Here is a 13,831-nt window from a genome sequence, read left to right as displayed (position 1 = left end):
AGGTGCCTGTCCTTGAGCTGAGGGAAAGGAAGCCCTCATAAATATTCCTTTACAGCGGCGCTTCGGAGCCCAAGCTGTGCCTACATACAGGAACACTATACTTGTATGAGATGTGTAGTTGGCAGAGATAAAAAGAGGCTGATAGATTTTATTGTGCCACCCTGGCACAATAAAAAAAGTCCTTTAATGAAGATAAAGTTTTTGTCTCTGTCACCTGCAATAGGCAGTGTTCTTGGAAGGTAGTATTTTTTTGTGCTGTGACTAGTATTAAACGTGTCTCAAATAATAAATAATTTATGTTGGCAGTGTTGTCCCAGGAGAGACCACTAATGTAAGCGAAGCTAGTTATATTTATTCAGGCACATCATGGTGGAGGTGACACTCGATGAAAGAATAAATCCTTCCCTGGAGGAAAACTAAATGCCATTTACCTCACTGCCAATGGCTCAGAGATCTAGTATCTCTGCAGTGGTTTCCAAAAACTCAACCACTGAAGAGCTCAAAATACCACCCCAAAATAAACCTTATTAAATAACTCCCTAGTCATAGTATTTTAACTATGGCAAATATGAAGACTGTATTTTTTTTATCTATAGCCCTTTTATCCCTTCATGAAAGCAGGATCTGACAGACATACCCCTCCCAAGTGGCTAGGAGTTATTTAATTGGCCTTACACACCTTCATGTTAAGCCAGCTCCTGCCTGGGAACAATCTCCTGTAAGCCAGCACTGCAACCAATTTTCCTTTGGCTTCTCTCTAGACTTGGCAATGCTGCCATTTATCCTGGCTCATCTCAATTGTTGATCCTTATCTGAGGTCACACATGATTTTGCTGACTGCCTCTGACATTGCAGGGTCATACACAACACACTTTCTGTCTCTCCTTCTGAAAATGTTTCTTGTCCAACTAGTAGCAAAACTAGCAGCAGTTAGAAAATGCTTGAGCAGGGATGTGAGATTTCTAGATCATGGTTCACTGGAGGAACATTCAGCATATTCAAGGAATAAAGAACTACCCCTTACAGGAGCCCTCAGACTCAAGCAAAAAAATAGTTACCCCTTTCCTTATAACTTCTATACATTTATTTTTATTTCTAACTTCTGTACACTAGCCCTGAAGCTACTAAAAGTATCCTATGGCAGACAGCCTGGAAAACAGAGCAGAGACTAGCATTGTCAGGAAGCCTTAAGCCTCTCAGCCATACATCAAAAAACATTTCAGAGGTTTTAACCCTCCTTCTTCCTCCTGTAACAGTATTCTCCACAGAAGTCAGCATGGCAAAATTGTGCTCTTTTTCTGGAAAGACAGGAGGTGTTAATGAGATGAGAAGATGCTGTATGATGAGAGAACCAGGAAAAAGGAAGGAAAAGAGGCAGTAGATGAAAGAGACTGACAAGAACCGGAACTGTAAGTCACAAATTGGTTATCATTTACTTTCAGACCCCAGATGTGACCTCTAATACAAGTCATACATCCTGTCAACATGCTCTGCAATAGTAATGTTCAGAGTATCAGACATACTGGTGTGGAGATTGTGAAGACATATACTGACTGTCTTTAATAGTCACCTGTCTGGTGAAAGCAAATGCTGCACCTTCTTGGAGAAAGAATCGCCAATTATTAGGGTTTTTTTTAAGAAAAGGCAATTTTACATTCACCTAGTATCAGGAGCTATTTTATAGCTCTTAGTCCTCTACTTCCAAAATGGCGGTACAAACCCTTTATTTTCTTTGCCTCATAAAATACTGTGGGAAAGCAAGGAATATCAGCATTGCTTTGCTATATCAGGAGTTCTCACTGACACTTCAATCTGCTACTGGCTCCAAACATGCATGATGACAATGCCATATAAGTAACAAACTTCTGTAATAAAACACTCTGACAATTTTGGTCTATTAAGTTACGTCCGGGAAGTGGATGGTAAGGCCACACCCCAACAATATTTCTTTATTTTTGTCCTATGAAGAAAGCTTGTCTTCACCTCTTACAAAAACAAAACCAAAGTAAAATCAACTTTGAAACAGAGAGGTTTTAAAGCATCTGTCAATCAATGAAAAGTGATCCACCTTAGCATATAGAATAGATACAAGGATGCTCCTAGCACTTTGATTCCCCTGATACCAGGGGGAAGATTTCAGAAGTCTGCCTAAACAGAGGCACTATCAGTAGTGCTGGAGACAATCCTGTAAGTTTGTCTGCAAGGACCAAAGCACTGTTGGGGTCCAGTCAGTGAACAAATCCTGAACCCTGTAACAAACAGTCTGATGCTCAGTACCACTCAATGCTGAAAGGAGGGAGGAATTAGTGAAGCATCCCACCCGCTCCCTGCTCATTGCTACAGCACTCTAATACATCCACCAAAGAACTGAACTGAGCAACCGAACACTCATGGATGACCTGAACGCAGAAGGAAGCTAAACAACATCATCTGCCAGTATTCTGATCCCTCTCAGCCACTGAAAGTGGCACCATGGTGGCCTGCTTCCCCCTGAGCCAGTAATGCTGGGGAACAGCAGTGGTGATATGCTGATGCAAGGGCTGCTGTACTTTGGGGGAAACATAAAACCAACATCCTCAGCTTTTTTGGTGATGAGAGACCCCCTGGGATTTTCCCTAAAAGACTGTAATGCCTTACAGCCCCATCCAACTCTCATTAAACTAAATGGAAACAACCTCAATCACATCTGTGGAAATTGGATGTTTGCTGGGTTGGCTCAAGTCCCAAGTGAGGTAATTACATTCTTCCAACAGCTTCCATTGGAAAATTTCAGAGTGTGTGTCCCCTTCCCAAATGATCTCAAAGTAGCACTCTACTGATCATTTAAAATAAACAACTGTCCTAAATGCTCTTTTTTTTACAACAATCATAAAAATGTGTGCAGTGATATTAGGTTATATGAAAAGTGGGTACAACTCTCACAAGCAGCCCACTAAAATCAAATGGAAGGTAAAAGAATTATACTGGTATTTATGAAGGTCTGAAGAGAAATTTGCTGCTACCACTATGTGTGTGTGACACGTCTCTAAAATTACATTACTTATAGACTTACAAACTTTTAATAATATAAGTATTTTATACTAAAATAACCAAAGCAAAAGTAAAATTAATTTACATTAAAATAAGAATCAGTGTAGCAGTTAATCAGGTAAATTACACGACGTATTAGAAATGTTATTTGCAATTCTGATCCTCCAAACCACTTGTGTGTAACAAATTTAATTTGATGCACCATTCAGGAGCTTAAAGGTTAGTACACATTTAAGTATTTTACCAGACTAAACCTTTTGAGATTCTAAAACCTGCTGTGTAGCATTTCAATACCTGGACTCAGCCTGCATACCCATGCAACACTTACTGGCTGGCTCTATCAAGTAAGAATGCAATCCTATTGTCTTTTAAGTTATTTACAAGGGAGATGCAGGTCAGTCAAGAAAAAAAGACTTGAAAACAAGAAAAAATTTGTTCATCAATTTGCAGTTGTGCTGCACTGCAGGGTTCAGCTAGCTTTGCTATGCCTTTAGGGATATGGTATCACAAATTATTTTATGTAATGGGGACACAGTTTAGGAGTTTGGTTGCTTGTTTTTAAAGAGGATATATTTTCTTTTCTTTTTCTAATAGGAATGACCAGGATAAATATTTGGTTCAACAGAATAAAAAGTTTATTGTCATTATCTGATGATAATGACAAAAAATCATAGACAGATTTCTGAGAAGTAGTACTGGTGTTGGACAGATCTGTGCGTTCCGCAGAATCAAAGACCAGCTGTCAGTAGGTTCCTAACAAAAATCAACTTGAAAATCAAGGATGTTGCACAGTTTAAACACCTCAAGCATTAACTCAATAGAATTAGTTTCACTTTTCCATTTTGTTTCTTCCTATACTTATTCCTCTTGCATGCCTATCTTTTTATCAAGAAGAGCATTGTGCAGGAATATTTTTGTAGTATGCAGTCACTGTTAAATAAAATAAATGCATGGCTATTTCAGAATAGTCAAGTCAATGCTGACATTCCTTCATGCTATGTTATCACTATGCCCTGAGTTCAGGGAGTACTTTTTGTCCACTGGTCCTTTTCACCCATCATACTATTTCCCATTGGCCTGGCCACCTCACTGTCCTAAGACTTAAAACTCATCAGTAAATATTTCATGAGGCAAACAAATTTAGAAACTGGTATTCTGGAATAGCTTACTATAAAGTGATTACTATCATGGACTTGTAATCTAAAATGCCATGCTAGGCTGAAATGTATGAATAGTAAGCTTACCTGATCTTTGTCTGTCTTCCTTCCCTTGCTCATGCTGCAAGTAAATTTGTACCCATGGCATATAATGAACAGACAGACAACTGACTCCAGGGTTGAGACCTGAAATGCCATATTCCAGCTTAAAGCACCTTCTTGATGAAAACTAAGTCCTCAGGTCTTAGGAAACATGATAAAATAGCTATTTTAGGAGGAAACATGAGTTTGATACCTAAAGAATAAACCAGATTGAATGCTGGGTTAGCAAGTATTTTGCTTGGTGAAGATCTTTTCATGTGAGTTCTGGCAAGGAGAAAAGTTATGTTAAGAAATACATAAATGAAACAACACAGAAGGAAAACAGAAAGGTAAGGAAGAAAGGACCATAGAAGTATCTGTAAGAAAGGTTCAAAAATTATTGAACATTGTTAACTATGTGAAGAATGTATTTCCTCTCTAAAAACTGTTTCCAGAAAAAAAAAACAAAACCAAAAGAAAACCTGATACCCCCTAGTCCTGCTAGTCCTGGAGGTTCCCTCCCCATTGGGGTACAGCTAAATGGGTCACAGTCCTGACAGAGGTCTAGGAGAATATAAGTTTCTTGTGTGGAAATGACTTCCAAACCAACTGGCAGCTCACCAGCTTTCACATACTTCTTCTCCCTTCCTCCTCAAGGAGCTGACACCCCTACTCCCCTGTGCCAAATAGATGGTTTGTGTAGCTGCTTCAGACTGACAATAAAGGAGCTGCCAGCCAAGACTCAGGAGTATCATTCAGGCTGCAACCTAAAATACCTTTGCCTCAGGTCTTCCTGAGACTAAAGGAAACCAAGGGACGAAGCTGGAAAACTTGGATCTGCCTTTCCTATAGGAACAGCTGAAAAAGAAACGTGGGATTCATGTTGTTATATTCTGTAACCTTGTGTGAAACACTTGTTTAAGCACAAGGAGCCTTAAATACCCAGTGTTATTTGCTCATTTTGTCCAAAGACATTTCACAGCAAAATGCATATGCTGTCCTTCAGCCAGGCCTCTAGCCCAGTGAGCTCTCTTACTCTTCATCAGATTGTACATTGATAGAAGAGATTGAAACAATCACTCTCCATATGAGAGAAATCAGGTCTCTAAGCCCAGAGAAAGTGTTCTAAGGCTGTGAATCTCTCTGTTGAAGGGGCTTAACCTAGAGGCCTTCCTAGGTATCTAAGTATGTGGGATCAGTATCATTACATATACCCGTTTTCCTTCTAGATGAACGTGGGCCTCCTATTTCTATGTCATTCTGAAGAGGATCAATGCTTTTAACTCAGATCTGTAAATTCAACTTCTAGAGTCTGATTCTTAAAAACTAAGCATAGAAAGCCTAATAATTTCTGGAGTTCCTTTTGAAGATGTTGGTTGAAATGCCTTTCCCATCTTCATCTTTAATTTTAGTGGCTCTCACTGTAATAGGAAAACAGTGCCAGCTACAGTACTGAAACATGCCCCCAGACGATATAGGGTCTGTGAGCAAATTAGTGAGCTCTCACTGAAGTTGGTAATTAAGAGTAGATTCAGATTCTGAAATCAGCACAGGAGTAGGCAGATGGCTTGTTTAGCTGCCAGCTGGAACTCAGCCTTCATGAGGTAGTCATTCAAGTTCAGCACCACATCTTTCTATGGAGTCCGAGCAAAGGCTTCTTCTGAATATTTGAGGCCACTTCCACTTTGCTTGCAAAGTGGCTGCATGTTCTGGAAGCAGTAGTGATGTTCTGATCTAGAATCTTCAAGAGCTTGCCTGACATAAAAGCCAAGGCTAAGAAAGGTAAAATCAATGTATGAAAGGATGCTGTGTACCTACAGTATTACTGAGAGGTCCTCTTGGTGATCAGTGTCTTAATTTTCCACCCACCTTGGCATATGGCACTGATGACCAGGTATTTAATTAATGTATCAGTAAAGGTATTGTGTCTTTCAAAAAGTGTTAAAGACTTAAAAAAAATATTAACCAAAGGAGGGTTATTATATAGTTATAATCCCTCAGACAAGGCTTTAGTTTGGACAATTCTGAGCAGGAAACTCTCTCAATTCTAAGCAGAATAGTTAACAATAACAGCAAAGAATGGCATTCTGTTCTTCAGCTGTGCCAACTTACAACAATTTCTCAGTATAACAGGGGCGAGAGAATATCTTGCAGCTTGCCACAGTGCCTAGGCACAAGTAGCTGAGATAAGGATGGAATATAAATCTTAACAGCGATTCCTATTATTTTCACTGCACATTTAAACCATAATTTCTAAAAGAAAACCTACTAACCACAGTCATAGGTGCCTTTTATTTTTTATGCTGTACATTGCTGAGAATCAATCTTTAAATGTATTCTCAGCTTTAAATTCATAACAATTGCTCCATGAACTCTTATTTTTAAAGCAAGATTAGAAACAATTACAACTGATAATGTGTAATTCTATAGGCACTTTATACGCAGATAAGTTTGAAAAAGGCAAACAAAGATTGTGTTTCTTTTATGCATGCAAACACATTTTAGTGCACTCTCTCTCACACAAAGTAATGAAATTTTAAAATACATTCCTAGAACTGGAAGTAAGCCTGCAACCATGTTCAGTTTTCTGCTTGTAAATTGAATTCTCTACTCAACTTATAAGGTACTGGCACAACTTGACATAGCTATAGGGCAATAAAATACCTACCAGAGTAATTGTAACATAAAAAATAATAGTCACAGTGATGTGCTAGAAGAGACCCTTGGGGGTAATCTGACACCCCTTGTTAAAATGACATCACCAAACCAAAGGTGGGTGCTCACCCCTGTTTCTGCTATAGATGAATTTCATCCCCTTAGCTTTAAAAGTTAATCTGAATGTGTTTTTTTGCTTTCTTTTGCTGAAATGCTTTCAGCATCACATGTTTTATAGGAGAACTCGCTTCTCCCTCCTTGTCTTTCAGATTATACAACTCAAAACCAATGGTTATTTCTGGAAAGAGTGTTCCAGACACGTGCAATCAATAATGTATACTTCTGTTTGACACTGAGGTTACCTTCCCAGTGTGTTAGGCTTAGAGAGCATTTCCTTTGTGAAGGGACAGTGCAGTGCATTCTGAAGGTGATGCAGGAGAGGATATGGGTTTAACCTGTGACAGGCTTTCCCTGTGCTGGGGATGGAGAGTGCTAGATCTGCTGCTCTGGTTCAAGCTGTAGGAGTCTGCTCTTCTGATTTCTGCTTTCCTCCTTGGCTTGTCCAAGGAGCCAAGACAATGGCCAGTGTAGGAACAGGGAACTCCTTCAGACATAAGCGTGCCAGATGCATGGGTTGAGTTTGCTTTGATTGGAGGAGATTATTTCCCTGCCCATGGCTAGGGAGTTGAAACTACATGATTTTAAAGGTCCCTTCCAACCAAAACCATTCAATGATTTTGTGCAACCTCCTGGCAAGCATGCGTGCTTGGCAGTGCTTGATCCAGCTACAGTGTGCAGCAGCAGCACTTCTAGGTCATGCTCGAGCAGCATGTACTTCTAACAGCCTGAGGTTCCTCGCTCAGTTCTATATGAGGATCAACCTGGCAGCTGTCATGAACCCTAAAGTTTAAGGAGAGGACATATTAAGGGGAGCCCATCAGAAGGCATATGAAAATAACTCATGGATTGTAAACGGTAAAAATGTAAAAAAAAAAAAAAAAAAATTCTGCATGACAGAAAAAAAATCATTAAATATTGATGGAGTATAATGCAGTGGGATCTCAGACCACATGCTATTCCTTCCAGACAAGGATTTTCATCTGCTTCATGAATTTTTACTTCCATTCTTCATCCCTCAGTATCTATTTATACATTTGGAATTTAAAACTGTATTTTCAGGATTCCTCATTCAAAGTAAACAAAATATGGTGGACCCCTAGAAATAATCACAGCATTTTCATATAATGAGCTTATAAAATAACAAGATTTGAACTGTTTTTCTCACGATATTTGTGTCTTCTGGATGTGTGTGGGCAGTATTTTCAAGCTTTTCCCTATCAGCAGGAGATCTAGAAATTTTATTTAACATTAAAAAAAAGAATTAAGTTCTCATCTATACTCTGGGACTGGGGCGTTCAGGGAAAAAACAAAGTAATTTGATATTTGCTTTTAAATGGCTATATTTAGAAATAACGGAGTTTTTTTCCCCATCTAATATTGTACTGTAATATCTCTGTCTTGTGCTTCTGAGTTCCAAAATAAATCCTTATTTCTGATTTTCCCTGTCTCTTCTGCAGTGTAAAGCTGTATGTATTTGCTTGGCACAGGTAGCTGTGAATGATTTTATGACAGGAAGGGAGACAAGAAGTCTTGAATTCATGCTGTCCCACTTCCTGCAGCACTGTTCTTCAGACTTCCCTAAATATCAAGGAAACTCTCTATCTTCTCAGAATCTCTCCATACAAACATTCTTTGCCAAGATACCCAAATGGAATTTACCAATGTCTGACTGTTCCTGAGCTGAGAGCTCTGCTAATTGTTTTGCTAAATCTGTGTGCATACACATGTACACATATGTATACATAGTCCTCATTCCTATAGGCAGTCAGCTACTACTCAAGACGATCTCTGAAGCAGAAACTGATTTTTTTATGGCTAACCTAAGATACTAAGCAATGATTAACACTGGCATTTACTGTGAAAATATAAATCATAGCTATCGCTGCAAACTTTAGCCTGATTTTATGGTATACATACAATATTAATCCAGTTTCTAAATCTGAAAGCATTCTATTATTAGCATTTTGTATCCTTTTTATGAACTTAGAAAATAATGTGCCATCCTCTCCCTGTACCAGTGACACCTGTGCTCCAGGAACCATTAGGTGAAGCCTAATGAATTTATTTTCTGCCAATGATCAAGCTGTCAGCTTATAAAAATTAAGTTTCAGAAAGATCCCATGAACAAAATCCTCAATTTTCTAATAACAGACATAATCTGGTAATAACACCTTGATAATCTTGATGCCACATACGAATGAAAAATTAAGAAATTAACTTTACTGTCATTTGTAGAGGGCAATAAGCACTCTTAATACACCTAAGTGGTCAATCAAGAAAGGCAGAAGGGCAAAATAGCAGAGACCAGCAGGGAGAAAGAAATTATGAGATGCGTCTAAGATGACTGCTGAATGCTGAAATTCTGACTTAAATGGCTAAATATATAAATCCAGAATTAATTTATTAATTTATATGCTAAATTACCCAAATACAACTTGGTAGTCAGCTTACTAAGATATTATTTAGAAATAAACCAGACCTGAGTCTTACAGTTATTTTTACATGTTAGTTCTCTCTACAGCTTCCAGTCCCATTTTATTTTGACAGTTATTAATTAGTCCAAGGAGAGGGAAATAAAACTTTTTCTGCAAACAGAATGTGAGAGAAGTCTGCACAGAACAACAGGATTTAGCCTGAATTATCACAGAGATTTGAGCTTCTGGTTTTGGGGGATTAGCAGTCAGCTGTACAAGATGAATCAAATTCAGGGTTTTTGAGCACCAGCTACTGAGGCCAAATGGAGTGGCAAGCCGGCCAAACATTTCAGAATACGGTTTGTATAGAAATGTAACTTTTTATATAATTACAATGTAAGACAGCAATGAGCATTGAAATTATGCAATGTCTTTCTATTACAGAGGTAATGGCACTATCCTGGATTCAATGCAATCAGCTATTATAGCTGTTCCAGATTTTACCACGAGCATTAACAGCACATCATTATTCAATCAGATGTATGCTGTAATTTTATTGGATATTTGCTGTCTTGTTTACTGGCAGAATGAGGTCTCCTGTTCATACAGGAATGTGCCATTAGAAAACATATCAACATCACTTTGATTTTAAAATTATTAAGTAAACTAATTGTAATTTATATCAATTTTTATTTGTGTATGGTTAGTATCAGTATCTTGACATTTAAAGTCTCCACCCAAAAGCTTTTGCTGCCATTACCACAGTCTTATTACAACACACTTACTGTAAATGTATGGCAGATATTTTCCTAGCCTCTAGACAAAGATCCAGATGTAAGAGCACTGAGAAGGAAGAAGGAAAGAACTGATAGATCTTATAAAGTCTTTTAATGCATTTTGTTTTCAGAAGAGTAAGTGCTGTTTTATCTGCTCTGTTTCCCCCCCTTTTTCAGTTGTTTGACTTACCGTACTTAAAATGCAAAATACAAAAGCAAAGATGGTGCCTTTTTTCACCTTCTGGTAAACAGATTAAAAATTCTGCAGATTAAAGATAAATAGGGATTGAAAGTATAAGAATCAATTAAGTTAGAGTGACATTTATGTACAGTTCAGTTCTGGAAAAACAACTGTACTGTGATTATGCAAATCAGCCACTCACAACCAAAATGCAGGGATTTACATAACGGAGAAAAAAATTCCTCACAGTTATGCCTCAGTAACTTACTGAGTTCTTGCACTTTAATTGCATGACTCACTGTAATAAAATTATCCCACTTGCTTTATCCAGAGTGAAATGTATGTTAGGACATTGCCATTCTGAATGATTTGTGTGCTTTTGGAAGCCTACATTCTCCTGTCACAAAATGTGGTGTATGCTCTATTTTAAAGAGATACAAATCAAGAAAAAACCTCCAGATTTTCTGCTTGTACCAATGAAAATTTAAACTTGGTATACGTACTGCATCACTGTTCTTGAAATAAATGTATACTAATACAAATAGGTCCTTTCTTTTTCTTGGAACTTTTATTTCCTCATTCTATTAAATTAATATTTTTTTAAATAAGACTTGTCTTGTGCATACATCACAGAACAAAACACCAGTATAATTTAAATTGATTTTTTTCTTGTAGTTTTGCAAAGTGAACTTTAATGGGAATCCTGATATGTTCAGTTAGCTGGTATGTCTAGACTATTTACCTTCTGATATCTGTGTGTTCTACAAAACTTAGTATATAAAAAAAATGAATCTTCTATATTAACCTACATGGAAAGAACTGTATTTATTCAGCTGGATGTAGTCTGATATACCTTTATTTTTCTTATTATGTATTCCGTGATTAGAATGTTGTAATTTCTTTTTATTAATTTAAGCAAAACTTGATACTATATAATTTCTAAGATAAAACAGAAAGACAAGACTACATAAATTAGGCCCTACTATGGCTTGGCCTTTTCAGTACTCAAACCGAGTTGATTGCAGGTGAGTTTTTCACAACACTTTATCCTATTATATATACATCCACGACATCATGATGGCTTATTTTCCATCTGCAGACATGATAGGCAGAGGCAACTAAAACATTTTATTTATCTCACACATAAACAACAGAGCACAGAAAAAAGGTCCTCTCATAATAAACACTGAGATTTCAGTGTCTTTCCTGTCATGTGGGGATGAACGTGAGACCTTTGGAAGTAAAAATGATAGTGCACATGAACTAAAAGAGAGGTTTGTCCCTCATCTGAAAAGATTAGAGAACTTGCTGACTATGACATTCCACTGCCAAGTGTAAGACTCAAATCAAGTCCTCAGTTTGAATCTACCAGAGGAAAAACCTGGTCCATGGTCTTGGAAGTGTTCTTAGACTTCCAAGCATCTCTGCTGTCCCAATGGGGCCCATGCACCGTTTTTCTTCTCTCTCACACAGCAAGAAATTCCCAAAAAGACACTATACAAACAATTTTATTTGTACTAATTTACATTCTGCTCTAAGAGAGATTCTGAAAAAATTTGCAGCCAGCTGTAAGAGGTAAGTCCTAAAAACTTTTCTACCATGATTACATTTTTTTTTGTAATAGGCTGAAAACACCACGCTGTCAACTTCCCACTAGCATAAATTGAACAACTCACGAGAAAATGCTATAATCTTCCAGCGGGGAAATGAGGTCTCCTCTGCCCCTCTATTCCCAATACTTTTTAGACAGCCTAATGAAACTTCCTTGTTTTGTGTTTATGTTAGTTTATGAATGAAAAATACACACAGAGGTGTGTAATGCGGGCCCTTCTTGTAGGCTTTATTATTGAGGAAAATGGGCAAAAGAAAGTTATTTGGAATATAAAATGCTCAAACATGTCAATGGCACTAATTCATGTTTAGTATTTCAAAAACACCCCCACACAAGTCCCTTGCCTCTCTGAAGTACAATGAACATTCAGCTTTCTTCTTGAAATGGCAAAACCCTCCCAGTATAGCAGAAAGCAACACTAAATAGCCCCAGTATTCGACAGAGATGATGGGAAGATCCAATTACATCTGCAGCCTCTATAATAAGAGCAGACAACTGGCATGGGATTTGTGACTACCTTGGGTTCATTTCTCCAGGACAACATTACTGCACGATCTTGGATAAGAGACCAGATTTCTAAGATGGTTGCAATATATTCTGGTGTCACTATCAGCATAAGGTACCTGATTTTATAAATAATATGATGTATTTCATAAAAAAAAAAGATTTGTCTTATGACCTAATATGCTTTTCTAAGTAAGCACTTTCATTATGTAACAGTATGGGCTTTTTTCTTTCATGAAGTGATACTAGAAGCTTTAGTCAGTTCAACTTGAAAAGACTCCAGATTGGACTTTCCACTTGTTTTTGTTGTGGTTTTAAAAAAATATGCAGCAGGGCATTCCAGGTTTCTCTCTATCTACAAACCTTTTCCTACACTACCAGAGTTTCTCATACTGAAAGCCATTCATGCCTTTGTGAAATTAAAATCAAAGCTTAAAAATAAGAGGATATTTACATAAAAGTCTCATTTACATTATTTACATAGCATGGTGAGACAAACATTACATGACAAATGTTTCAAATTCTGACTGTTTTTCCCTCAATGTCTTGTCTTTTTTTTTTTTTCTTTTTTTTCTTTTTATTCCTGTATTTTTGTTCTCTAGTTTTGTTTTCTCATGACATCATCTGACAATTTAATTTCAGTATGGTCTGCACTGGACTGCATAGATTACCAAAATAATGGCACATGAACTTCTTACCTCTGGAACACCTTAATTCTTGCAAGTGGGAATTTTGAGTGACAGAGCAAAGCTATCAATTTTTCAAAAACTGCATCTGCCATATTGCCAAGATTCATTTAGAGATAAAAAATTTGATTAATATTCTAATTTGTTATCTGGCTTTATCAGTCAGAACATTTCTTTACACAAAGGATAGCCTTCTAAAAATGAAAACTCTTACATATGTTAAAATTCTTCCCTGGAAATATTTTACATTTACTTTTTCTTGTAAAGAAGAAGTTATTACAGATTGAATGACTCTCTAATGCTTGCTACTAAAACACACACACGGAGCCTTCATCTTCTTGTCTATAAAAGTGCCAAAATTACCTGCTGGTCATTTTGGATTTTTCTTTTTGTTACTGACAGAAAAATTGAAATGCCATTGACAATATTGAATTAGTCCTATATTTGACACCAGTGTATGTATAGTAGAACATATCAGACAGATTCAAGAACTCCTGTATTATCATAAACAACAGCACAAAGTATTTTTGTAATTTTTTTAAAATGTGAACAAATTGAGACCTCAACTTTGAGTCAATACTTTCTAGCACCAAAGACCAAAAGAGCCCTTCCATT

The 13,831-nt window shown here is 37.2% G+C and overlaps 1 protein-coding gene across 10 annotated transcripts in view; it reads right to left on the bottom strand.

The window, feature by feature from the left end:
* The window catches only part of SYT1 (synaptotagmin 1), a 329,787-nt gene that overhangs the window by 108,584 nt on the left and 207,372 nt on the right, over positions 1 to 13,831 (bottom strand).

The sequence above is a fragment of the Taeniopygia guttata genome, chromosome 1A (genome assembly GCF_048771995.1).
Source record: "Taeniopygia guttata chromosome 1A, bTaeGut7.mat, whole genome shotgun sequence".
Classification (NCBI taxonomy): domain Eukaryota; kingdom Metazoa; phylum Chordata; class Aves; order Passeriformes; family Estrildidae; genus Taeniopygia; species Taeniopygia guttata.
The sequence above is the reverse complement of the archived record's forward strand: the minus strand, read 5'-3'. Positions and strand labels throughout refer to the sequence as shown.